Below are 26,984 nucleotides of genomic sequence, written 5' to 3' on the forward strand. Positions count from 1 at the left end.
GGTTTCATTGTTTTTATTGTCAAATAATTAGTTAATATTTTTAAATTTCTCAGTTTTAATTTCTACTAGAGTAAAAGTAGAAATAACCCACAATAACAAAAGTTCTTCGAGGTCCTCGATAATCTTTAAGCATGAAAAAGGATTGGAAAGCAAAAAATTCGAGAACCACTGAATTACCCTAACTGCTTCTAGTTCATTAGAAAGCTCAATTCCAAGAAACCTCTTAGGACTTTTCTAGGTAGCCAGGAAGAGGGGCGGATTGGTATAGATCAATAGCTTGCAAACTTGGGTGCACATTGGAATCACCTGGAGAACTTTTAAATGATCATTAATGCCTGGATTTTTAAAAAAATTAATTAATTTATTATTTATTAATTTATTTATCATTTGGGGTTCTGCTTAGGCATCAGGATTTTTAAAACTTTCTTGTGTAACTGTATTTTGCAGACAAGGTTAGGTATGCATGAGTAGACCTTCCTTCCTCTATGCTCGTCAGGTGGTGGTTTGGACTTCTAGAACACACTATGGCAATTCCACTCCAAATGAGACAGACCTCAAGCAAGTCTCAGATATTTCCTATGCTGTCATCACCAGAGCAATGCCTAGGTTGTCCTAAGATAATATATGCCTCTGTATTTTTAACATTGCTTACGAATTTTAAGTAATTTCTGATTGTCCATATTTTTCTTCATGATTCACAGTACAGAACTTAACTTATAGTAATCATCATAATGGTTTAATGATTAAATTACAATACTAAAGTTAAATATTAAGCGCCCATCTTTCAATGCAATAGCATAGGAAATAATTTGGTATCTTGTAAAAACGTAAATGACTCATAAATTTTCCTTTGTTAGATCAAATCTAAGAAGTCGGGCTAAAATTACATTCCTGAAAGAGCATGTTATTTTAACTATAAATCAAATAACGGGTGAGTTTCACCTCTCATCTGCTATTTGGTTATTAAAAGGTTCAGATATACTGGCTCGCTCATGACCAGTTCCATAAAGTCATAGGATGACAACTTAGGATTTCATGGGGAAACTAGGGAATTTAGGTTTGGGCTCTATAACCTCCACTTATTTTGCTCTCTGCCCTTTTTAATATAAACTGCTCATATTGAATTTTGTCACTATCTGTGAGTTTCTTAATTCCTCCATTCACATGACTATATATTAGTCATATAGTACATATACTGTCATTAGTACTAATTTTATAATCTTCAGTACTTAATATAATGATCACATTTTAAAAAATTAGAACAAAATTGGGATTTAAATAATCGATAGTTATTTTATAACTCTTTATAAGAGTGGTTCATTTAATTAGTTAATTGGTTCATTAAAATACTTATCAAAATTACTTTTTTTCCAAAAATTTTATGTTTTGAAGGTTATTATTTGAACATTCACACAAATCTGAGCAAATGCTGCTTAAATGCATGTACATCATGGTGTGGTGTTTTCTGAAGAGGTGTGGAAACTTTTGTGAGATAGCATGTACAGATCAAAAGATATTGTTCCATAAATTTTCATTTGCAATTAAAAAGAAAAATTTGTTAGGTTGATTTATTTTTTTCCATATCTATGCTCAGTTCCAAGTGTTTCTGTATTATGGAATGATTCTTGATGACTTTGGCAGTCCCTCAAAATCCAGTTTACTGCAAAAGAGGCATCTTTTACTAAAAGATTGTTAATAAAATATTAAATTTCCTATTAAAATATTTTGAATAATTATTCTATATGTGAGTTTATGATGAAAATAAGAAAACTTTCCTATTATGCACCAAATTAACCCTTTTAAAGTATTAATGCATAATAAGCTGAAGAAAAATATGTTTACTATGCACATGTGCGTCTCTATAATTTTTATTAGATATCTGCATAATTTACATTTTGTATCAATTTCTAAGCAATGAGGGCAGCAAATATCCTGCTTTGTGATTAAAACATGATATTGTAAAGTATATCTTGATTTTAGTATGCCACTTTTTCCTCTTTTTTTCTTGATTACTTTTTTTTTAATTATGGTATAAAAGATTTTGTGTTTATTAAACTCTTTCATTCTTTATCACACTAATTAACTTACTGTTTATGAACTATAGCCTAATATTTCAGTTCTTTAGTAAATAAGCATGAAATACTAATTTCTTACCAGTGAAGCTTCTAAACTGTATTATTCACAATTATAAAATAGCAATACAGAAAATCTTTGTTTCATAGTATGTTCCATGGTTGATATGAAAGTACTCACTAACATAATTCTCTGGCAAGATGAGTGTATGGAATTAAAAAGACAACCACATAATTAATATTTTAGGAATCAATACACAGGTAAAATACATTTATTAAATAGTTTACTAATTCCTTGCTAGTCTGGATTCTATCTTTATTGTTACTCCTTATTACTTACTCTTTCATTTTTTTTATTTGTGTACCCTGTATTGCACAATGGTTTAAACATTATAAACAAGCAAGGTTTGGCTTATTTCTCCACTTTTGCTAGCTTATATTTACAAATCCATTTTGGGGTTTCCCTTAATTTTGTGTTGGCTTATGTTTTGATATCACCAACTGTGTTTTTCTCTTTTTATTTCTTAAGTAGGAAAGAATATGTTATATTCCTCGTGGTTGCTTTTTCCTTACAGAATTCCCCTGACTCGGCCCTGACAGATCTTGATATCCAAGAGGGAGTCCGCTTGCAGGATTAAAGGCAAGAACCTCAATTAGACACTCTCTGATTTCTTCAGATGTTTTTTCTAATCTTTTAATATGGGATTATAGGCAGCTAGAACCTATGTTGCTGTTATAAAAATAGTGAAAACTCTTTGTTCTAAATCATAAGCACTTGGCGTTTTAAAAAGTCTATTTTTCTTAATTTGAATTAATTCTGGTTTAGATGAGGATAATGAACTTTGGTCAGCTCTTTGCGATTCCGAGTACAAAATAGCTTGATGAGCACTGTGAAGCTCACACACTCTCCTCAGTATCTGCTGGAAAACTCCCTCAGAGACTGATTAGCTCACGCTTGTCACAAATAGGGGAGATAATTATGGGGCTTAACAGTCTATGTGGTGGATCTTTTGAGAGGCAATGGGTAGATCTAAGACTGTCTTTGGATCAACCCTAATTCTTATTATTGCAAATATCTTATGAGGGCTTTTTTTTTTTTTTTTCACATCCCCAGAGACTAAACATTGTTTCTTCCCGGAGGATGACATCACATTTCTTTTCCAGAAGATAAAATTGTCCAAATTAGATTATCTTTAATTAGTCTAATTTTATGAGCCATTCCATAAAGTTTATTGCACCCGTGCTGGCACCATGTTACAAGATTCTTATTGAATGAACTAATCTTTTGCCATGGAAATGATGCTTATAAACAATGTTGCTGATTTCTTTATTGCAATAAAGATTTCCTTCTCTGAAGCTTCAGGTTTCAATAGCTGTTTTATGGTTCTCAGTAATATCAGATGACTTTGTTTTAATGAGAATGTTGACTTATTCCAAATTTCACTCATTACTAAGTTATTATACTGCAAAATAATTTCATAGTGACAAAAAGCAAATAATTGAAGTTTCAGAAAATTTCATTACTATAAAAACTTATTCAGGATAATGTTTTCTCCTGTTTTAACATAATGACCATCTCTTTCAAAACAGCTTCAGTTTTAGCCTTGCTTTTTTGGTAATAGAACATGTTGAGGGTTTCTATTTACACACCACATGACAAGGTCCCATACATTAAATGGTAGGTTCTAGACAGATAGATAAAACAAACTACCATCGCTAGAAATAATGTACTATTTATTAAATCCATTTTTCCGCCTTGGTTGCCATTTGCTTTCAACCTTATCTGGGGTGTTTCATTCCTCCCCAAAAATATGCTTGGATTTTAAATTGAATTGTTTTAAATTGAATTTTAAGTTGTTTAAAATGAATTACAGCCTCTAAATTAGAATTGTTGACAAGATGATCCTAATAAACTTTCAAATCACATGAAAATGGGTTGTGATTTAAATTTCCTACCCCTTTAAAGCCTGTTTAAATCCTTCATATCAAGTCTCTCACCCTTTATTTTAAAAATTTCAATTGTTTATGACCTGAGTCAAATCCCTTAACTTTTGGGGTTTTTGTGTTCTGATCTTTGTAATTAGACAATTGCAAAATATAGTTTGAAAAGCTCTAGAACACTGTGATTCTATGATATAAAATTCTGTTGCTCTCCGGAGACTCTTTTATTCCCAGAAAATGTTGTCTAATTGTTCACAATTAAAGGAATCAACTTTTGGTAAAGGGCTCATCAGCTTGTTGAGTGATTATGGTAACCCAGGGTTGCAAAAGTTCTGATAGAACTATTTAAATACGAGATCCAGTTACTGAGACCCATTTTTTTTTTTTTTTTAAATAATAAGCTTCCACGGTGGGGGGAAAGCCTTCAGTTTTAAATGGAATTGGCGACTTTTTCCTTGTATTAACACCTTCCAGTTGGAACAAGATAATTCTTTCCCCCTCTAAAATATATGAGAGTGAGGATCCTTGATTGCTTCACTCAGTTACAATGTAAGCAGAGGAAAGACCTTGTTAATATGTTGTTGTATAAAGCTAAGGGAAGAACATGTTGTCACATAAAGCAGAGGGAAAAACATGTCCTATCAGAATAAATGCATCTATTTCATAGGATTTTCTATAGAATGAAAAATGAGAGAAGTCATATACTTATTCTTCTTTTATGACTTCACTGGAAAGAAAAATATGTATACATTTCAAACAGAAAACTTACATTTGATAATTTGCATTGTAAATTTACTTACTAAATCTAGAAGAAAAAATGAGATGATGATAATTAGCAATTTTGGATGATTTTTAAAAGTAAAAAACTATTTCATCAGAGAACTTGGAGACTTAATAAAGTGATAAATCACAGTATATTTTTGGGCACAAAGGCCAGTTCTTCACATTGTCTTTTCTTCATAGTTTTGTTGTTGTTGCTACCTTTCACCCTTTCTATTACCTTCCTAATATTTGGATTTAAAAGGAAGAACAGAGCTGCTGGTTTCTGTCTGACTTGGTTTGCATAACTAGAGAAGACCGACACTAGGTTTTCTCCACAGGGCAATTGAGGCTTAGTCAATCAGACTCAATGAGCCGCACTTCATTGATTTTTGGATCTGAGCTGCAATGGCGCCTGTTACTGTGAGCCACCCTGGTGTAGCTGACCAAGGCCTCTAATCCTCTTAAGCAGCAGTCAAAAAATTGAGATAAAAGCTAGCAATTCAACTGGTTCAAATAACAGATTTGACAAATTAGGAGGGTTCAACCCTACAGTGAAAAAAATTCAGTCTTGGTGGTTATTATATGCTATGTTGCAACAACATAGATGAGATAAAAATCAGGTCATTGCAAACAAATGATTAGATATACTAATAAGAGGAGTAATTTCCTTTATTTGGTAAATGCCATGAAAAAGAAATTGCGATATAAATAATATGTTGGTTTAACAGAGCTGAAATCATTAGGACTCCAAAGAGTCAAAAGTTAAATATCGTGAAATGACAATTTCTGTCTTTTTGCATGGAAAAAAAAAAAAACATGAAAAATAAAAATAAGGTCTAAAGAAATATTACTTTGCATGTTATACCCCTTTAACCTAATGACATGTTTAATATACTTCTGTCAACAAATGAAACATAGGAACGTGAGCAGTTTCCAAACCTGTAAATATATATAGTGGAAATATTTACGCTGCATTGACCATTCAAATGAACTAAGTCCAGCCAAACTATTTATGTGATAATTATATTCAATTCACTAAATTTTTTTCCTATTCAGTCAAAATAGTTGAGATTCCTGTTTGAATGGACACAGACAATGGAAGTTGAATAAAATTATCTTCTACCCTTGATGCTATCATAGATGTACTCTCAAATCATTATCCCACAATTTGTTCATAAATAGCATACGATCTCCTTCATATGTGTAGGAGGAAGGAAAACCTCTAAAGTTTAATCCTAGCTAATATTTTATTTTTCTATTTATCTTAAAGAAAGAGAAATAAAGCAAAATATCTATCAAAAGAAGGCAAAGTACTCTCATTTTTATGGATTTTATAGTTATTTGCATGCATGTGAGTATGCTGTACTTCCCAAACACTTAATCATTTTAAATATCTTTTTTCCATTTTTTCTTTTTTCTTTTCTATCTTTGTACACTCAATACTTAAAATAATACCCAGAACATAGTAAGTTGCTTGATAATTGCTTTCCTGCTGAATGAATGAACAAACAAAATCAAGTACTTTAACATAGATGAATTTAAGGAAAGGAAGCTGTTTTATGGGGAATTTTATAGTTCCCATTTCACACTAATAATGACATTATTTCCTTAGGACAAATGATATAACATACTAAGTTTCCACATATTTAGACAATAGACTATTTTCTAATGACTTGTAAGTTAATATTTGGCCAAACTTATCATCACTACTTTATGTGGAGTCATTACTACCATATGTGCTTTGTGACCAGATAATCAATCTAATGTGTCTATATATTTCCATCACCTTAGTTGCATGTGGTAGGAATGTAACAAATATTTAGTTAAATGAATGGATGTGTAAATGAGTAAATAATTGTGTGATCAACGGAGTACCTCCAATATTAGTTATATTCATTACAAAATTGCATTGAAGAACTGTAGCTAATTGGTCTGAATCTGCAGCCTAGGGAGTAAGGGCAGTTGAGGGCAATCAATGCCTATTCAATTTAATTCTCCAAACATTTATTGAGCAGGTATTGAGCATGTGTTCGCTCTCTACAAAATTCTATGGCTGATCCTTTGGGAAGGTACATAGATACGAGGAATTTATGTATAATAAAGAGACCAATGAATAACAAAAACATGCTTGAGACTATATTAAACAGACATGCCTAATTAAGCCACCAGATGTTCTACAAAGTGAAGAGGATGAGAAAATATGTGTAACTAGTTTTTCAGATAGGTGCTTGAAATCCTTGGGTGAGTTGAGATACAAACCTGGCCTGGTACCTGCTAAATTTACACTGTTCCTGATTTATTACCTTATTTGACCATCAATCTGTTCTGAGACCTACTTTTAAATAAAAATACCCTGACAAGAAGTGACACACCAAATTTTCAGTCTTTCCAATATTGGGTGCCTTTCTTTCATTAGAACCATATTCTCCAGCAAGGAGGCTTTGGGACTTGGGACACAAGGAGAAAAACCTACACTAACAAGAGAAAAAATAAATTTAATAGAGGGGATGAGGGTTTGAGAGGAGTAGCTTACCTAATTTCCAGATGTTTATCCCTAGGTAATAGTAGAAAAGGATAATCTCATCATTAGGAGCACAAAGCACTCTCCATCTAGTTCATAGTTTTCCCAGAGTTGGAATATCCTGCCCTGGACCATTAAAGATTTGTTGCAAATGCAAATAAGATTAATATATGCTTGATGACTATTATTAATTTACTTACCTAACAAAGTTACTTAAACAATACAAACAACAATCATACTTTAATTAAAGAAATTAAAGCCCCAAATAATGACATCCCCTTTGTTAACCTAAAATAGGGGAATGAAATTTGCTGAATCTTGTACTTTCACCATCTATTGAAGAAAATTCCAATAAATACTCATCAAATATTCCCAAAGGAGACTTTTCAGGTAAAAGATGTCAATATGCTGATCAAATCAATGCAAGTAAGAATAGTACACCTGATTATAGCTCTTCAGAAAATATATATTTATATAATTAATGAGAATGGAATAATTTGACCACAATAGAATCTTATTACTGTAGTTCATTATTTGACATCATAAACAAAATTGCCAGAGTCAAAGGTCATGCTTCCTGAATTATAAAATGACAATTAAAGCCTGCTATAGAAATCAGCTCTAAATCACTTTGAAAAATGAATGTGTGACAAGACAAAAAGCATCTAAATTAGTATAAAATCACTAAAATCACTAAACAATAGCAGAGTGTTACTACCTGGGGCAAAAAAAAATGAAGTATTACCTTATGGTTGACTTTATGATGTAGACCCTTTTAGCTAGTCATAAGAAAATGGTGGTGTCCCAACTGTCAATCTTCTCCTTACATCTTATCTTTTATCACTGCAGTGAGAAGTCACACCATTTATTAAACTTGATATATGCCAAGTGTTTGCATCCTCACAAGAATCATGCAAGGTATGTATTATCATCAATATTTTACAAATGTATAAATAGCCAAGCCAGGGGTTGAGTGTAGATCCATCTGATGCCAAAACTATATATATATATTTAATTACTTACTGCTGTCTCTCAATTAAAATGCAAATATTTTATGTCAAATGGAGCATAAACATTTTGAGATCAAGATCTAGAACTAGGCTGGGGGCAGTGGCTCAGGCCTGTAATCCTAGCACTTTGGGAGGCTGAGGTGGGTGCAACACAAGGTCAGGAGATGGAGACCATCCTGGCTAACATGGTGAAACCCCATCTCTACTAAAAAAAAAAAAAAATACAAAAAATTAGCCTGGCATGGTGGCGGGCCCCTGTAATCCCAGCTACTTGGGAGGCTGAGGCAGGAGAACGGCATGAACCCGGGAGGTGGAGCTTGCAGTGGGCCGAGATGGCGCCACTGCACTCCAGCCTGAGGGACAGAGCGAGACTCCATCTCAAAAAAAAAAAAAATCTAGAACTAATGAGGATGGGATGCCCCTCATTCTTTTGAGGCACAGCATTTGAGAGCTGGGTGACATATAGGGTACCCAGCTATGCAGTTCCCACACGTTCTGCAAGTGTTTCTTGCCTACACTGTATCAGGTGCTGTCTGACGCATGGGGGATATAGCAGTGCATACAACCAACAAAAATCCTGGCCTTCGTGTAACTTAAATTCTAGTGGGGAAGACAATAAATAAAGTAAATATATGTGTTATGCTTCAGATGAGAAAAGTGAAGTCGCTAAGGCAGGTGAGACTGAGATTTTCACTAGGGTAGCCAGGCCAGTAAAGGGCACTTTTAAATAAAAACCTAAAGTGAGAGAGCAAATTGTGAGGAGAGCTGGTTGAAATGCATTCCAGGAAGAGGGAAGACCAAAGCAAGCTCTCTGAAACAGGAGCCAGCTTGATACATTTATGGGACAATAGGGAAACAAATGAGGCTGGAAACAAGTTAAGTGAGAGAATAGCAGAAGATGAGTTCAGATGGATGACAGGTTAGCCACATCATGTAGGGCCTTATAAGTCGAGAACATACCTGGGCTTTTATTCTGAATAAAACTGGAAGGCATTAGAAAGTATTGAACACAGGAAATACATAATTTGACTTTAGTTTGACAGGAGGTCTGCAACAGCTGTGTTGGGAGTAGATGGAAATGTGCAGAGGCAGAAGCAGGGAGACCAATTAAAAGACTATTGCAATAATCCCGGCAAGATATGACAGTGGCTTGGACAATAGAGATAGCCTTGCAAAGGAAGAGCAGTGGTTGAATTGTGGGTATATCATGAAATTAAATGCAACAGAATTCTCTGATTCGATATGAGATACAAACAGGAATGAATTCCAGTGTGACACAAGTATAGTCACACTTGATTGACTACAAAAACAGAGTTCCCATTGGCAAAATTCAGAAACATAATACTTTAGATTTGCATTGCAAGACATCTGTCACCAAAACTCAACTAGGCACACAGTGTCTAATGGGTAACAGCAAAGTACTATGGAGCCAATCTTACCATGGCATGCCAAAGGCTTTGTTTTTATTGCTCACATATTTTCCCTATAATAACTATAGAATCATGGGTCTACATCTTTTATCTAGGTTCAGCTACCTTTAAAATTGGGGAAAAGTTGTGAATTCTTTCCCCAGAAAGATAAGATTTGTCACACATACAGAAACTTACATTCCGTTGCTGGGGGTGTGGATGGAGGCATTTCACAGAATTTATAAAGACATCTATGGGTTCTTGTTTAAGAAGCTCTGCCAATAGCTTGCTTTTTTTTTTTTTTTTTTTCGAGTCTCGCTCTGTCGCCCAGGCTGGAGTGCAGTGGCGCGATCTTGGCTCACTGCAAACTCCGCCTCCCGGGTTCACGCCATTCTCCTGTCTCAGCCTCCCGAGTAGCTGGGACTACAGGTGCCCGCCACCACGCCTGGCTAATTTTTTTTGTATTTTTTAGTAGAGACGGGGTTTCACCATGTTAGCCAGGATGGTCTCAATCTCCTGACCTCGTGATGTGCCCGCCTCGGCCTCCCAAAGTGCTAGTGAGCCACCGTGCCCAGCCAATAGCTTCTTCAGTGGGAATTTTCCTACCTATTTTTTGAGAAGCTACTCAGCTTTGCTTCTAAGGCAAGTGCTATCCACATTGTGTTTTGTCACCAATAGGTTTCTTCATGAGATCATTTGTGTCATAATGAAGAGCTAGTCACGACCCTGACCACAGTGTGAATTTTCAGCTTCCTGCGAACAAGTTCTTTAATAACAAAAAAAACCTCACTGTTTATCAGAATAATTTATTTGAGAATGAATTTTCATTACTGCTCCTTATCACTTGATAAATTATTTCCTTCTAAGTGCCCCCAGTAGGGTTAGAATCTGCGCAATCTTATGATTTAACTTCTTTTCCAGGGCTCCAGAGGGGCAAAATAAGAGTTTGGGAGTTAATGATAATTATTATATCTGTTTCAAGAATTTACCCCTACCCTTTTATTTCAGTTAATTAACCTAATGACTAGTGACTACTGAGTACACTAGGTATCAACAGTGTGCTAACTAAGTGCACAAGATAAGGTGAAAAAATGCAAGAATAATACAACCTACTTGAAGAAATAAAACATAAACATCCAAAATATTTAATATGAACTCCCTTGTTTGGCTACGTGGTAAAAGAGTTGTTGAAAATAATGACTAATATAAGACTTCAAATATGGCAAGCAAACCTCTCAGTATCTTCACCCTCCCTGCTTTCACAGAGTTGCTTATGTCTAAGATCATCACTCATCTGCCCTTCTATTAAATGGAGGCTGCTAATTTCCCAAGCTTCCTGAAGCTTTGATCAAGACATCAATTAGGTATCCACCCAACTCTCTACTGACACTATTTTTCAGTACTGCTAAGGCTCTCCTTTCCCACCCATTTGAAAATTTTCATTTGCAAAACAAAAAAAAACACAAAATAAAAAAAGCCACTACCTATTTCATAATTGCAAAAAAAAAAGTTACATGGTAAAAACTAAAGTATAGCAGGTTTGCCCACCATTTACACATGATGCATGTGGTTGGTTGTATTCTTTTTGAAATTCTAAGTAAACTGACCTGCAAACAAGTAAACTGTTCATAGGAAGGAAGCTTTGAATTCTGAATTACCTTTAGGTTTGACTATCTTCTCTACCAGAAGACTAGCTCCCATATGGTGGGGAAGATAGTCATTTTATTCATAGTTGAAGCCTCAGAGCTGAAAGTAGGGCTTGGTACATGTTAGGGCATTACCCAATTAATTTTTTGCACTTGCCTGCCTACTTATTCTCTAGACTTATTTTATTTTCTTAGGAAAAAACTAAGCCATGATCTCTACTACCACTATAGCGGTCATGTTTTATACCACATGATTCCACCTCTTTCCCATGCTTGCTAACAATTCTCCTATCTTTTGAGAAGCCACTCCTCTTCCATTGTCAGTTATTTGGAGGACAGAGAGGGTCGATTTACCTCTCAAATTAATGGCTGGGTTCTAATGAGCTTAAGCAAATTTTCGTTTGTTTGCTTTTTCAAATAATTTCACCTCCTATCCCAGCCCCTGTGGTTGGTTTAGAAATGGATCTGTAATTTTTCCTAAAGCCCATGAGATAAAAGTCTCTGAGAGAGAGCTCATTCTCTTCCCCAGGAATAGTTGGTGTATAGGTAAGTGATCTGGTACTGTAGCAGGCTTTGTTAATACTGTGAGAGGAAAGTCTGGATTTGCCAGGAGTCCACCATATGGAATGTGAGAATAAAACCAACTATAAATAAGACAAACAGAACCCCTGCACTCACAGAGCTTGTATCTACTATATACGTGAATTGTCACTGTGGATTTTATAGTATTCTAAAAATTATGTGAAGTAATACATCTCTGTATTAAGTCAGTTTCACTTTGTCACTTATAACACAAAGAATCCTAACTGATACAGTACCTTGCCAATAAACTTCCTTTTTTCTCCCCGAGACAACTTGAACTAGTTCCTTTTTCTTGCAACTAAAAGACCCCTGACTAAAACACAGTGGTTGAGAAGAAGAAAAGGATATTCTCAGCTGGAATAGCAGGGCTTCAAGGAGGGTGCGGCTTAATGTCGGTTTCAAGGGTGTGTTATGAATAGCTCTTATTTAAAAAACCAACTATGTGCTAGAGTTTTTTATTTCTCATCTCTACTCCCCACCTCATTGCTGAAATGCATTATTAAACACATCTTACAGATGAAAAAACTGAAGTTATATGCATCTAAATGACTCAAAATAATATAACTAGTAAGTGACATAACTGGGATTAAAAATTGGCTGGCTCTAGTGCTAATCATGACTGCATCGTGCTGACTCTGGACTGAGTTAGACACATACTGTTTATCAAAGGCATTTAGGTTATTGGCTTTTTGGTATAAGAACATAATTCCTTTGCTTGAACCTGGAAGATGGAGGTTGCACTGAGCCGAGATCGCACCACTGCACTCCAGCCTGGGTTATAGAGCAAGACCCCGTCTCGAAAAACAAACAAAGAAAAAGAACGTAATTCTTCACATAATTCTTTATTATGCATGACGGCCCCATCCATACATTGAAAGATATTTAGAATCCCTGGACTCCTTGTTATATGAATCTTATTCACTTAAGATTCAAAATTGCCCTAAATATTTCCAAATAACTTCCTAGGTGGCAGTATTAGGCCCAATTGAGAAATACAAGTAGTAGATGAGAACAAGAGAGCACATATTAGATATGAATGAATTTTAAGTTAAGAGAAAGAAATTTGCATGGCAAAGTTTAGCAGACTCGAATATCCTGGCCTTGGTCAAAGTGTACATCATAGCTGGGCACAGTGGTGCACACCTGTAATTCCAGCTACTGGGAAGGGTGAGGCAGGAAGATACCCTGAGCCCAGGTGTTTGAGACCAGCCTGGAGAACACAGTGACAGTCTGTCTCAACAAAAGAAAAAAAAGAGTGTATCACAAGATGTAGTAGAAGACAATACTGGAAAGACTGGTACAAGGTGGTGGAAGGCTTTCACTGACACATTTTTCAGACATTCTTTAACAGATGACAGGAAGCCGTTGAAGGTAGCACAAAGTTGCATTAAGTTCAGGTTTTAGAGTCATGCAGAGTTTGATCTAATTCCAGCTCCCTCACATCTATCCATTCATTGTTTAATCCATTCATTCAACCTATATTTTTGATAACCTACTGAGTGCCAGGCACCTTGTTAGGTGCTGAGGACTCAATGAATGACAATCACAGTTCCTGCCCTCATGAAATTTACAGACTACTATATACAGAAATTGCCTATTGTTTATTATGTACATCTACTACACACATAATAAACATTAGTCTACATGGAGTTTATAGCCTACTACATATATTTTAGACCTTTCAGAGCTTCAGTTTCCTGTATTGAAGATAGGAGGTATTATATAATACTTTTTGTGAAAATTGGCAATAATGCCTGTAACTTATCTGAAACACATGTGCTCAATTAAGTGTGGCCCTGTAGAAAAGGAATATGTTGAGAAGTTTTTTTAAAAATTCTGTTGATGAAAACTTTTCAACATATTCCTTTTCTACAGGGCCACAAAAAAATTCTGTTGGAACGCCTGTAATCCCAGCACTTTGGGAGGCCAAGGTGGGTGGATCACGAGGTCAAGAGATCGAGACCATCCTGCCAAAATGGTGAAATCCCATCTTTACTAAAAATACAAAAACTAGCTGGGCATGGTGGTGAGTGCCTGTAGTCCCAGCTATTCGGGAGGCTGAGGCAAGAGAATCGCTTGAAGCCGGGAGGCGGAGGGTGCAGTGAGCCCCGAGATCGCGCCATTGCACACCAGCCTGGGTGACAGAGCGAGACTGTCTCAAAAAAAAAAAAAAAAATTCCGTTGAAAATTGTTATTATGGCTGTCAATATTCGATAATGATTTAAAAACATATTACCTTTTATTTTCCTATTTGAAATGGGAGAGGAGGGGTAAATGTGCATCACCAAGAGGACATACGTGCATGAAATGTTTAGTACCTGCTTAATATCTATATAGTTCTCCCCAAATCCCACAACCATCAGGAAGAGAAAAGCCTATAGATAATAGGATTTCACCTAAAGCAAAATTAGTGGTTCCTTGAGGGCATTTTGCAATCTTCTCAATGTGTTTGCCTTAAAATAACTTGTTTATATACCTATTTCCCATGTTAAAATGAGGATTTGTTGTGAGAAAGATTGTGTATTTCTAACCCCAATGCTTGGATTAATAAATGCTTCATTAATTAAAAAAAACAATAAAACTCTTCTTGTAGCTTTTTACCAAGTACTACAATTCCTTTTAAATTTGTGCTGGCACTATGTCTCTCAGAGACACAATGAGCAGGTTTTCCGCACAGCTTTTGTGGACACAGAATGTACAGGAACTACATCTTCGCTGTTTTAAACTACTGAAATTTCTGAAATGTTTCCACACCATAATGTAGTCTATCCTAATTTTATATTACAATTGGAAATTTTCCAAAGATTCTGAGATTTAGAAATGCTAAATATTTAAGTGTTTCCTGCCAATCTATCCAAAATATGTTTCTGAGATTGTCTAGAAGATATCTGCTTTAAAGTGCTAATTCATGCAAAAGAGTACTGTATAATGTAAGTTGTCAAAATGAGATACGTTAACAAAAATTCATTTTTCACTTTTTATTTTTAACCAAGTTAGCTATTGGAGTTGCATGTATGCAACTTTGCATATATAGTGTCTGTCTCATTCATTATAAGTAATCATAAATGGTGAAAAATGTTTCCAGCCTAATAAACAACACGGCATTACAAAAAAGTTAACATTAAAAAAAAAAAGTTCTGCTAGCAAATGTAGGCATTTAACTGTAGCTCTCCTAAACTATAGAAACCCTAGAGGTAATTGACTCCAAAAAGGGAACTGGTGGTATTAAGCCTACTCTATTCCTTGCTCCTTTGACATTACTTTTTTTCTTCAGTTGAAGGAAAATTCATAAAACGAAATTTTTGTCCAAATATGAGTGGTTCATTTTTCTAACAGCCTAGAAGGGATGATCTCCTAAAGCAAAAAATAATTTTAGAAAATGCAAACTGTTGTTTCCTCAGTGGTCACATCTGTGTTTCTCTCTCTCCTATTCCACAACATTCCTCTTCATTTCTGGATTTTAATCACACAGCCCTAGCACAGAGATTGGTTTAGGGTGAGCACCTGACCAAGATGGACCAGTCATAGAACATCCTTCCTGCTGAGACGAAGCCGTTACACAGGCGTAAAGGAAAAATGAGAAGTAGAGAAGGGATTGATAACATTCAAGTCTCTGATGCCTGGGTTGCTGTTTCATGACTGTTCTGGCAGTTTCATTATAAGAGCCAATATATTCCATATTTTGCCTAATTTAATTTTAGTCATAGCAGCAACACTTGACAATCAAGGCGGTCTTATATCCTAAGTAGTACAACTACACAGTTTTAAAGCTTGCTTTTCTGTCACCCACTTATTCCACTCAATCAAAACATTAGATGAATAAAGTGAATCTAGTGGAATTAGACCAGTGAAATTAGCACATGTCAGAAACATCTGGAGTTTGATTATAAACACAGATTGCCAGAACCCTACCTACCTAATGAGTTTCTGATTCAAGGTCTGTGGTCAGGGGAGGAGGGCTGAGAATTTACATTTCTAATAAGTTCTCAGATATTGATGGCCCAGACTCCACATTTTGAGAACCACTGAATTATATTAAAGTTACGATACAACACTATGCTGTCTTCTCAAAATGTGATTCCTGGTGCTCCATGCAATAATATGCAACAGGTTTTACTGCATAAAAAAAGAGGAAGGTTATCCAGGATACTGGATTAAATAATAACATAAATAGACAATGTCACTGAAGGACCCCTGCAAGCTTTTAGTATACTAATATGCAAATCTTTTAGAGGTGGAATGTAGTATGAAATGTTTCCCAAACTTGTCTGACTTTGGAAACCCACTCTTTTATTGCAAAGCATGTCTTAGAACTAGTGTTCTATGGATTGTATAGAAAATACTCTGAAACACACAGATTTTAAGAAAGGCAAATGTTTCTTAGGAATCAGTAAGGAAAGAGCTTCTGAAACAGAAGGTGGAAACTGATACTGTCAAAAACTGTAACTAAACAATGTGTTAAAAGACACATGCTAAGTTAGATCATTACTTATATATGCATATGTATAAAGCTAAAGAAATTGAATTTCATAAAATACAGGCATTGGCATATACAAATTTGTAAATATAAAGCTGGATACTTTACTATTTTATTATAATTCCTTTCTTCTTTTAAATGAGAAAAACTAGACAATTTCCAATCATTTCCAGCTTTAGTTGTACTTCTCTACTGGACAAACGACAGGAAGCCTTTGAATTGAATCAAGAGCTTGGTTATTAGTGACACTCATAATCCAGAAACACTGGAAGCACAGCACTGACCCATGTAGGAGCAAGTGCTGCCACTCTTCAATAGCTCAATTCCCCTCAACAATAAGTAGGAGCTAAGTGTAGTGCAGATGAAACCAACAGGTTGTAGAAAGAAAAAAAAAAAAAACTAAAATTTCCATTAAATCCAGTTTACCTCTCTGGGCCAGGCTGCAGACAAAACAACTAAAATAGATGCCTGATTATAAAAGTCTTTAAGAAAAAGAATTGTTTCAAATTAAAACATTCTGAAGGCCCTGATCTTTAAATTTGTTTAATAGTATTTTCAATAGACATTTTTGTACCTTAGATGTTAATAAGATGTTTAAGCTATGTTCCCTTCTCTTATATTGGTTTAAAGAACAATAATGAGCCACATATAGGATTTTCCTCTCTTTCAATCAATGTACATATTGAAAGACTTCTCCTGGGTAAAGTGTAAGGTAAAAAACTTCCTAAGGAATTCGAAGTCTCTGGACAGAGAAACTAAATCACATCACATAACAATTAAGTTGACCAAAAAAAAAAAAAAAAAAAATAGTCTTGTGAATCTTGCTCTGGGGAAATCTGAGTATTTAAGATGTGGCTGAGAGAGCCTAGAGCCCTAGAGAGCACAGAAAGTACCAGAGGGCGTTCAGAAAACCCCAGAAGCATTTGAACTTGCAACTTTTTCTTCCCATCAAAAGTGAAATAACTGTTCTCTCAGACAAGTCATGGGACAAGGTTTCATTACAAGCCATGAAGGTTTATATATGTGGGTTCATACCTTACATGATGTTCTGATGGTGAATCTCTAAATATTAGAAGCATCCTTAAAATTCGTTGTGTTTACCCAGAGGCTCTAGCAAGTAGAGCCATCCATAAATCAAAGGAATATGCAAATTATAAAAAATGTGAAAATTCAGCAGTTCAGTGGATTTGATGAACATTTCAAACGAGTTTTTAAACATTAAAGATTCAATACGGTTGAAGAAAGCTAACACAAGAAATTTAATTCTTTACTGATGATGTTTACTTGTGAATACTTTTCCCTGCAGTGGAATTTTATCTACGACTCTGTACATTTTGAAACAATAGCTAAGAGAAATTAGTAGAAATTTAACATAGAAATTTAGACCTAATGATTAGTTATTTTAGAGTAAAGTTACATTTTTATGTGTAGTTGCTAATGATACTTACCCAGAACGGTGGGGGGGAGAAAGGGAATTAGGTACCTTTGGAAAACCCTACGACAATATTAAAAATAAAAAGAAACTGGGCTAAAATACCTAAATCTACCTACTGTGGATTCCATTTTGTCACTTGTAAAAAGAAGTAATTGGCCTAGAAGAATCCTAAGGGCCCATACGTCGCTAAGAAGTTATACAGTAGTAATTATTCAAAAAAATTACAGTAGTAATTATGGTAGTAATTTTTTCATCAAAATAAATTGCAGATAATTCTACCTCAGTTAGGGTAGGTCATTTCAAAATTTGGAACCTATGGTCTTAGAAACAGAATCAATCACTGTGGATTTAAGCAAAACACATACAGGGTTACAGCATCCAAACACATTTCATCTATGGATTCTCATTTATTTCCAATAGTCACTTTTTTTATTATTTATAACCTATTGAACATGTCACAGTCTGTAAAATAAAATAAGATTATTTTTGAAATACATGTATTAAGTGGAATATAACAGAATTAAAAACATTATATACTGAAATAATAGGGAGTTACAGTTCTTAAAAGATATATAACTTGAGACTTCAATGGGACACAGTATGATAATTACCAGAATAAATGTAGGACTAAATCAAATCTCGTCTCATCAGAAAGTACATGAGACTACAAAGACAGGAAGTAGCTACTGAACTGAATTGCTTCTACGTGATTATTTCAGGTGGTAGTGAAGTGGGAAGACATCATAAAGTCATTAACACTAAATCTTGCCAGAGATGACAAAATAATTTAAGATGCCACACTTCCCACCTCCAGGGCCTTCAAGGGAGGTGGGAGGACAAACAAACAAAAACAAGCAAATATTTCGCTGTGAGTCCATATGTAAGCATATCTGTACATGCAGGCATATATAAGTAATGACTCCTAGCAAGAAGACTGCAAGCCTGTGTGCCCAGTCGTGGAAAACCAAGCTCATATTTTCAAAACGAAGACATACTGAGCAGCAGCAGGAGGCGTGACAGAGAAGCAGCACCACTTTCAAAACTGGAGGCACACGTGCTGTTGCCTCCTCCACAGAAGGACAGTTCTAGCAAGAGAGTATGGGGTGGGATAGAAAATTTTGCAAAAGTCACATAATCAATGGGCAAGCACCTCTCTTCCCCTGGGTATGAGCACCTCCAGGGAATGGAAGCACAGACTGGAGACAGGAGCCCTCCTGAATATTCTAGGTCCTAGAGTCCAAGGGCTTCCCGTTTCTTCTCTATTTTCCATCATCAGAACAGAAGAATTTTGTAATTAGATGTGGATATTGAGCTTGGAATATTATCCCCATCTTTATCCTCTGATAGAAATGAAATTCCCACTCATTTTATTTTAATGACGCCTTTGATTTTTCAGAGAATGGAAAAGTTGGAAACTTTAACTTTTGACTAAAGGAATTATCTAGCCAAAACCTCTTCACTTTACTTTACTTTACAGGTAAGGGCACTGATATCAAGAAAATAAACTTTCCAGAGCCCGTTCTCCAGTTTCTTTCCTCTAAGTCAATGCCCTGTGATCTGTACCACTTTATTAAGATATCTTATCATACATATGCTTCATTAAAATTAAAAACTGCCTGTTGCCACCAATATGAGATTGTGTACTCCTAGATTTTTTTTAGAATTGACATCCCTCTCTTTTAGGTCCTAACAACCTAAGTTACTTAGTCTATAAAATTTAAGAGACCAGAGAGTGGATCTTATCCTAACAATCTTGAGGGCATACTGATTTCTTTTGATATCTACTCACTACAAGGGATGAAAAGTGGCTTAAACTTGGCTGAGGCAGAAGGCAGATGGACAAAGAACTTTTGGGGCTTTGGGTATAGCCTTTAGATTGACTGTTCAATCAGGAATATAGATACAACATTGTCCCCACAAAGATCTATAAAATATTTATTCTATGTTATGTTCTTTCTTGAAGTTACAATAAAAAGAGGTCTCTTACACAATGCCCAGAGCCCACACGTGACAATGGTTGAGGAAGAAGCTGGACTCAGTGTAAAAGTGAAGCTGAAACTCAGAGCAGGCATTGCAGGTTTGCATATAAAATCAGAACAACACTATAAGGAAATATGTAGCCCAAGGTTATGAGACATCAGTGATTCATTTATCATGAAAAAAGGAAAAAAAATAGAAATAGCTCATTGAATATTACCAGTCTCAAATTTTGCAATAGATTTATGCCTTTATTTTAGTAAAGAGGGTAATAACAATGTCAGTTATGATGCCATATTTTATATGTGTAAGTATGCCTATAGTTAATAGAATTCATCAGGCATTGGGTTTGGGTACTATTTAAAACATGGGTCAGAGGGGCATTAATTCTATTCAAAGTGTCCATCTGTTGCTGCCCAACTTGCACGGAGGGTTGCATAGCAACCCATAGTACTGCATGGATATGGTTGGCCTCCCTCTGTTGCTTTTGTTTGCCCTCTGAGAGAGTTGCCCTTGATGGAGAAACAGTAGGTGTTCTTTTATTTATATATTTATTTATTTTTTTGGCTGGAGCCTGGCCTGGTGAGTGGGGGCTCATTATAGCCTGCTGAGCTAGGTAGCATTGTGAGGCAATATCTGACATATGAATGTAATTTATCTTCCTGGCATGATTCTTCATCCCAAACTGATCCCCAAATTCCTAGGACTGCGGAAGTATAGCAATTAAAAAGAAAATATCAGGACCTTTTACTGGTATACGCAGGAAAAACACGCGGCAGAGCAGCAGAGAGAAGGGTTTGGGAGTTTGACTCCATTTTATGGCACTTAGTCAAAGTTGTAATATTCAATTTCAGCATCTGGTTTTCTCAAATCTATATACCATGAAATTTGTTAAATGAAAAGATTACTTAGGAAATCAGATGTTCTTAAAGGCCTCTTTGCAACTTGTATCAACTCTAAATACAGTACTTATATTTTCTTGAATATTATTATATGTTTTAGCTACTCAGTAAAATTTGCAATGAATCTAAGCATCTGTAATCTTACATAAAATAAGCATTTACTTGGCTTACATTATTTCCAGTATCAGCTGTAATTTCAGGGTGGACCAAACAGCTCCTGTCTCCTCCTTGGACATCATGGATATGACTATAGGCCACTGATAAATAACAGTCTTAACAGATCATCAAGATTCAAAACTATGAATAAAGGGCTCTTGAAGAAAGAAAATATTTTGAAAGAACTGAAAACAGTGTATTTCTAGAGAAACTGTTATAGTGCACTAATAGAAGAATGTAATCAAGACACCAGAATATTTTCTGTTTGTCGGTTGTTATAACTCAACTTAGCTGTTTATACTGCTTTTCAAGGCACAGTTTCAGAGATGCTCTTAAAAAAATCTCTGACGCATGTATTTCAACTTTAAACGATTTTAACATATAATTCTTTCAGTTAATAATCTTTAAACTAACTTTTAATAAAGACCTGATTGCCAAGGCAACCTTGAGCACACTTCCGAGGTATTTTCTGGAGGAGGTTGGTAATATGAATAATATTCTCACCTTCATTGTTATTAAAACTCTGGTTTGCAGATGCTGAATTTCTTAGTCCTATAGTCTCTGTATGACCAGAATTACTTGTTTTCCTATGTGTCAGAGAAACTGCAAAGGCCCTGAGCAGAGACGGATCTCAGATGTGGGGCTAGCTCACAATGAGGTATCAGGTGAATTCCAGCATATATCTTCATTGGCTTTTGGTAAGGTGACCATATAATTCGTTCTCTACACTTAGTCCCTTTTGAGAAAGAATGTGGGTCTAAACACACAGAAGACCAGAAAAACTGATGTAAACAAAGACATTTTTGGGAAGCAGACGTGAGGCCACACTAAATGTAGGGGAGAAGTCAGGGATACAGTTGCACAAGTAGGCACCAAGAAATGTCACATGTGAAAGTAGAAACTAGGGGGAAAATGTTACATGGTCTGTTAGCAAGAGCCTAAGGTTTCAACTTGCCAGCCTAGGTTCAAACTCTGGCTGTGTCATTAACCACCTTTGTGACTTTGATGAAAACATTTAGTCACTCTGAGATTCAATGTATTCATCTGCAAAATGTGATCATTGTACCTGTCTTTAAGTTGTGAAAATTAAATAAAAACATCTAATTTTAGGTGCTTAGTACGGACCCTGGTTGTGGTAATTCCTCTAAAAATAATAGTTACTTTTCTAATTATTTATCTCAGTCTATACACATGAGCCAGAAGAGGCAGCCACATTTGGAGATACAAGCAAGAGCGAAGTACTGGAGTGGCTTTACTAAGTCGAACCCTCTTCTTGGTCCCTTGAGCATCTTTAATGGGTCTTTGGAACATGTGACATCTTTCTTTCAGTGGAGAGTGTTGCTCTTAAAGGTACCAGTTATTCACAATCACTCATCTAACAATAACACAATGTGAATAAGACAAAACAAACAAAGAAGAATTCAGAAAGTTATTCTCTTTATAACTCAGAGTCATTCTTACGTTACTTAAACTCTTCCAGACTCAGATTATTCACCTTTAAAATGGAAATACTAATTTATACCTACATACGGTTGTGTGAGGATTAAATAAAATAATGCATTAAGGCAAACTGCAGAAGGCTTAGATGTGGAGATATTCATTAAATGGTAGTGGTAGTACCAAAAAACAAAGAGTAGCAATGGAGCTTATTTTTTTAACCTATCAACTTTCATCAACTTCTGACTCTGCTTGTAGTTTTCTCACATTTGTTTGTAGAATTACCTCACAGAAAAATGTTCCCTCCAGAGAACACTATTAAAAAAAAAAAACCACTGAAAAATGAACACAATATGGTGAAAAAAATACTAAAACATTATCTATTTAATTTATTCCACTGTTTGTTAGGACTGCAACTTAGCTATTGGAGAAAGGTAGCTAATAACTACAATATTGAGTATTTCAAAAAGCTGATATTTAGTAGTAAAATGTCAAACTCTATGGAACTTAAAGGAGGAACTTATACATTAATTTTTCTGAGTATTATGCAATTTTCCCATATACTTCAAAAATATACTTTAGAGGTTATATTAACTATACCTCATATATTTTTAAATTTCTAAATTTTAATTGATTTAGTCTAAAATTTATTCAAGAGCTTGAAAGACTCTCTTTTTTCTCAACAATATGATTACTTACTGTTGGATATTAAATATATTCAATTAACCTCATATCCATATATTTAAAAGTTCAAAACCTTCCGTTCATGTGATACAGAATATAGCAAGATCATGGAAATTTGTTTTCAACAGTATAAAAATGTTTATTTTCTAATTAGTGAAGTATTACATGTTCAGTATAGGAAACTTGAAAAATAGGAAATTAAAGATTACTCCACCATACAAAAATGATATACTTTTACATGGAAAACTGAAATTATAACTGTTTATTCTTTATACATATGCTGCTTTACTTCATTTAACAATATTATCAAGATCACTGCAGGTGGGAGGCTGGGGAGCAACCCCGCTTACTGCCCCACAGTTTTCCCATAGATGAGAGTCTTCCCCCAACAACTCTGTATAAGTGAACACTCACCTTCCTCTTTACCCCTTACTCACCCACAGGAGGAGAATTAAGGAGGAGCGACATTCCTGTCTGGTGAGTTTGCCAAGAGTTTGACATTCACTATGTTGCATTAACTAGAAGCAGTAGCACTGCACTCAAAAAGCAATGCATTTCTCTCCTTATTTTTCTCTCTTTTTCCTAATTGTAAATATGTTTACATATATGGGTTTAAACATATTTAAACTGTATCCACCCTGTATCACCATTGCAAAAAGACCCCAAAACCTGATTTTAATTAGGCATGCTTCTCTTGTTAACTACTTTCTATTACCCACGTTACAGAAATACGATTAGACCAGGAAAACTTGTTTAATTTAACACAAAGGATGCCCCGGCAGGGGGCTGAGTTGGTGAAAGACAAGAATAATTTCATTCTAAAGATTAACTGGTAGGGTAAGCCCCACATGTGTATTCCTAGCTCCTAATTACAGACCAACATTCTCCCTGAGGTGGCTACCTCACCCAACTCCGGCCGGCAATGGGAACTTGCCTAGATTCATTTGTCTGGCAAAATGCTACCTATTCATTTGTCTACTAAAATGCTGCTGTAGAGGAAGCATACTGGTTTCTAGATTAAAAAAACACAAACATATTGTGAAAGTTGTGATTATCATGAGACAAAGTTTTGTTAAACAATGGATGGTTAAAATAGTCATTTCTCTCCATTTATCTAACTTTTTTTTTTTTTTTTTTTTTTTGAGACTAGGTCTCACTCTGTTGCTCAGGCTGGAGTCCAGTGGAGCCATTACAGCTCACTGAAGCCTTGACCTGCAGGGCTCAGGTGATCCTCTCACCTCAGCCTCACCAATAGCAGGTATGCGCCACCATGACCGGCTAATTTTTTGTATTTTTTGTAGAAATGGGTTTCACCATGTTGCCTAGGCTGGTCTTGAACTCCTGGTTCAAGCGATCATCTCATCTTGGCCTCCCAAAGTGCTGGGATTACAGGCATGAGCCACCACACCTAGCTGTACACCTAAATTTTAGTGAGGGTTTAGTATATGCAGACACAGGGCTAAGCGAAATAGCATGTCTCTTCAATGAATCCTCTTAAAAATCTTATAAGATTATTTTCTTTTATTATACATTATCTACATATAGGGAAATGGAGCTTTGTAACTTGTCCACGGTCTCAAAATTAATACACAATAGTCGTGATTTTAACCCAGGAAGTCCAATTCCAGAGTTCTAACTTTTAAACTGTTTCATTCTACTGCCTTCTTGTGCTAGGGCCAGCATTTGGATGACTGTTAATTCTGGCATTGATCTTTTAATAGCCTGTGACATAGATGCTATGGGGTGAAAATTACACTGATGATCAACTTATGATCTGGCTAACTGGGTTGTCTACCTAGGCATTCATAAAGAAAGGCTGATCTATGCTCAAACACATTTTCTTAACCACAGGATATATTTTTGCTTCACTAATTGCTGAGAACAGATGAATCATTTCACACAAGTCTGGGTTATTTTGTGTAGTGATGTGTAGAGGATCCAAGCAGAAAATCTGATCAACATCATTTAAATGGCAGGGGATGAAATAGTGGCACAGGAGTGTAGGAATATCCTGCTTAGCTAATGTACAATATGTATGTATGTAACATGTCTTTTTCCTCCTTTCTGCTTTTAATGTTTTGTCTTTATCAGTAGTTTTCAGCAATTTGACCATAATATGCCTTTGTGTGTTTTTCTGTGTTTCTTCTGCTTGGGGTTTGTGGAGCTTCTTGGAACTCTGACTTTATAGTTTCTATTAAACTCAGACAGAGGAAGGGAGACTCTTCTGAAGATTTCTCTCTCTTTTTCTTCCTTCCTCTCTTGTGGTTATTCTGCTCTGCAAATTCTAGATGCATTGACCTCCTCAAAAGCCCACCTATCTCTTTATCTAAATAAGACTACAGAGCTATTTACGACAGTCTAGAAACTGTCTTTGGTAGTAAGCTGGGCAACTGCTGCATTTGCCTGGTTAATATGTCATAGCAGGGACCAAGAAACACATTTAGGAGTAATCTGGAGAATTCTAGATTAGAATAGAGATCTATAAGGATGGACAGAAGAGAACATCTTCACACAAATATTGACCTGTGACTCAGAGTTCAATGTTCTGAAAAGAACACTCGTAACCTATCTGGTAATTTATTAGAATGACTCTGTGAAGCTTGGACATTATTATGGTTTATTGTAAATGAAGTGAAGATAAAAGGCATAGACTAAGGTATAGAAAGCTCAAAGGGTAGAAGGCTCAATAAGGTAGAAATGTTAATGTAAATAGACTATATAAGAACTGAAAAATCTACAGCCTGATAAGTTTACTGAGCACTAAGGATACTTCCTCCATTAAGACCATAAAAAATGTACAGGAGAAAGTAGGTAGATACTAACTTCTTTGAACAACATCATGATTGCTAACCCCTGTAAGTCAGGTTGATTGTGGAAGATGAAGCGTAATATGAATAGAGATCGTGGGATTCTGGAATTGCAGAAACCATGTAGTAGCACTTAAAAGTCAGAGGAAAGGTATATCTATTACTATACTGAGCATGAAGGCCAGAATGACCTTAAGGGTGCTTTCACTCACAGGAATCTGTGGCATAGCTAAGGGATTATGCAGAATCTGGAGGCAAAATAGTGAACAGTGGCCAGAGGTTTTATCAAACTATATAATTTTAAAAAATGAGAACTAGCTGACAGAATTCTGGTATCAGCCACTAGTGTGGAAAACCATGGTCTTTTGTTAATTTTCCAAATTTAAGCAAGTTTCCAGATCCAGTGCTCATTGACTGAAGGGAAAACATGATTCCCTTGTATAAGCACCTTGCAACACCATTGTAGGTATATACATTGAATATTCTGCTTCTTCCTCAAATTGCTGGCCTAACATCATGTATCATAATAACTATATACTAAGAAAGAACAATATCTACATTTTTAATCAACAGTTATAGGGTCTGAGGTGATACCAAGGGACCTGGAATGCCACTGTGATCTTCCGGTCAGAATAGGGGCTTATAGAGGACAAATTGTAAAGTTTTGACTTAAGCTAACAATGGGCACAATGAGTCCTGAAACTCACCCTTTGGTTAATTCCTGAATTCCTAAGTATACAATTTTGATACATAGACTTAAAAAGTGGGAAGAATTGCCCTGACTGGGGGAATAAGGGCCCTGTGATTTTAAAAAAAAAAAAAAGGGACGTGAAAGACATGAAAGTTTCTGCTCCTAGTCAAAATAGATAATCAGAAGAAAAACTGAATCCTGCGAAGAAATACAGACAAGCATTTCCTTAATAGGCTTAAAAGATGTGAGTAGTGGTCCTTTATGATATTGTCATTCAATTCATCTAGCCACCACACAAAACAGATGTATTGTGATGGATGAAAATGGACTATCATAAATTTAAAAGTAAAGCAGCTGTGGTACTAGATCAACACAGCCAATGACACTTGGTTTGCAGATGTTAATCTGGCAAATGCATTTTTTTTGAGCCCCATCCATAGGGAGACAAAGAAGTTCACTTTTACATGGAAAAGAC

The 26,984-nt window shown here is 35.5% G+C and overlaps 1 long non-coding RNA gene across 3 annotated transcripts in view; it reads left to right on the forward strand.

Moving 5' to 3' along the window:
- Positions 1-7,593: 7,593 nt before the first annotated feature.
- The window catches only part of LOC129464100 (uncharacterized), a 49,162-nt gene continuing 29,771 nt past the window's right edge, over positions 7,594-26,984 (forward strand). For 2 of the 3 annotated variants that reach the window (XR_010115861.1, XR_008651431.2), the window contains exons 1-4: positions 7,594-7,686; positions 8,146-8,214; positions 22,073-22,240; positions 23,455-23,488. This is a non-coding gene — a long non-coding RNA (uncharacterized lncRNA). Of the gene's footprint in view, positions 7,687-8,145; positions 8,215-22,072; positions 22,241-23,454; positions 23,489-24,161; positions 24,270-26,984 lie in introns of all 3 variants that reach the window. The other variant, XR_010115860.1, reaches the window with a different exon arrangement.

Source organism: Symphalangus syndactylus, chromosome 15 (genome assembly GCF_028878055.3).
Source record: "Symphalangus syndactylus isolate Jambi chromosome 15, NHGRI_mSymSyn1-v2.1_pri, whole genome shotgun sequence".
NCBI lineage: Eukaryota > Metazoa > Chordata > Mammalia > Primates > Hylobatidae > Symphalangus > Symphalangus syndactylus.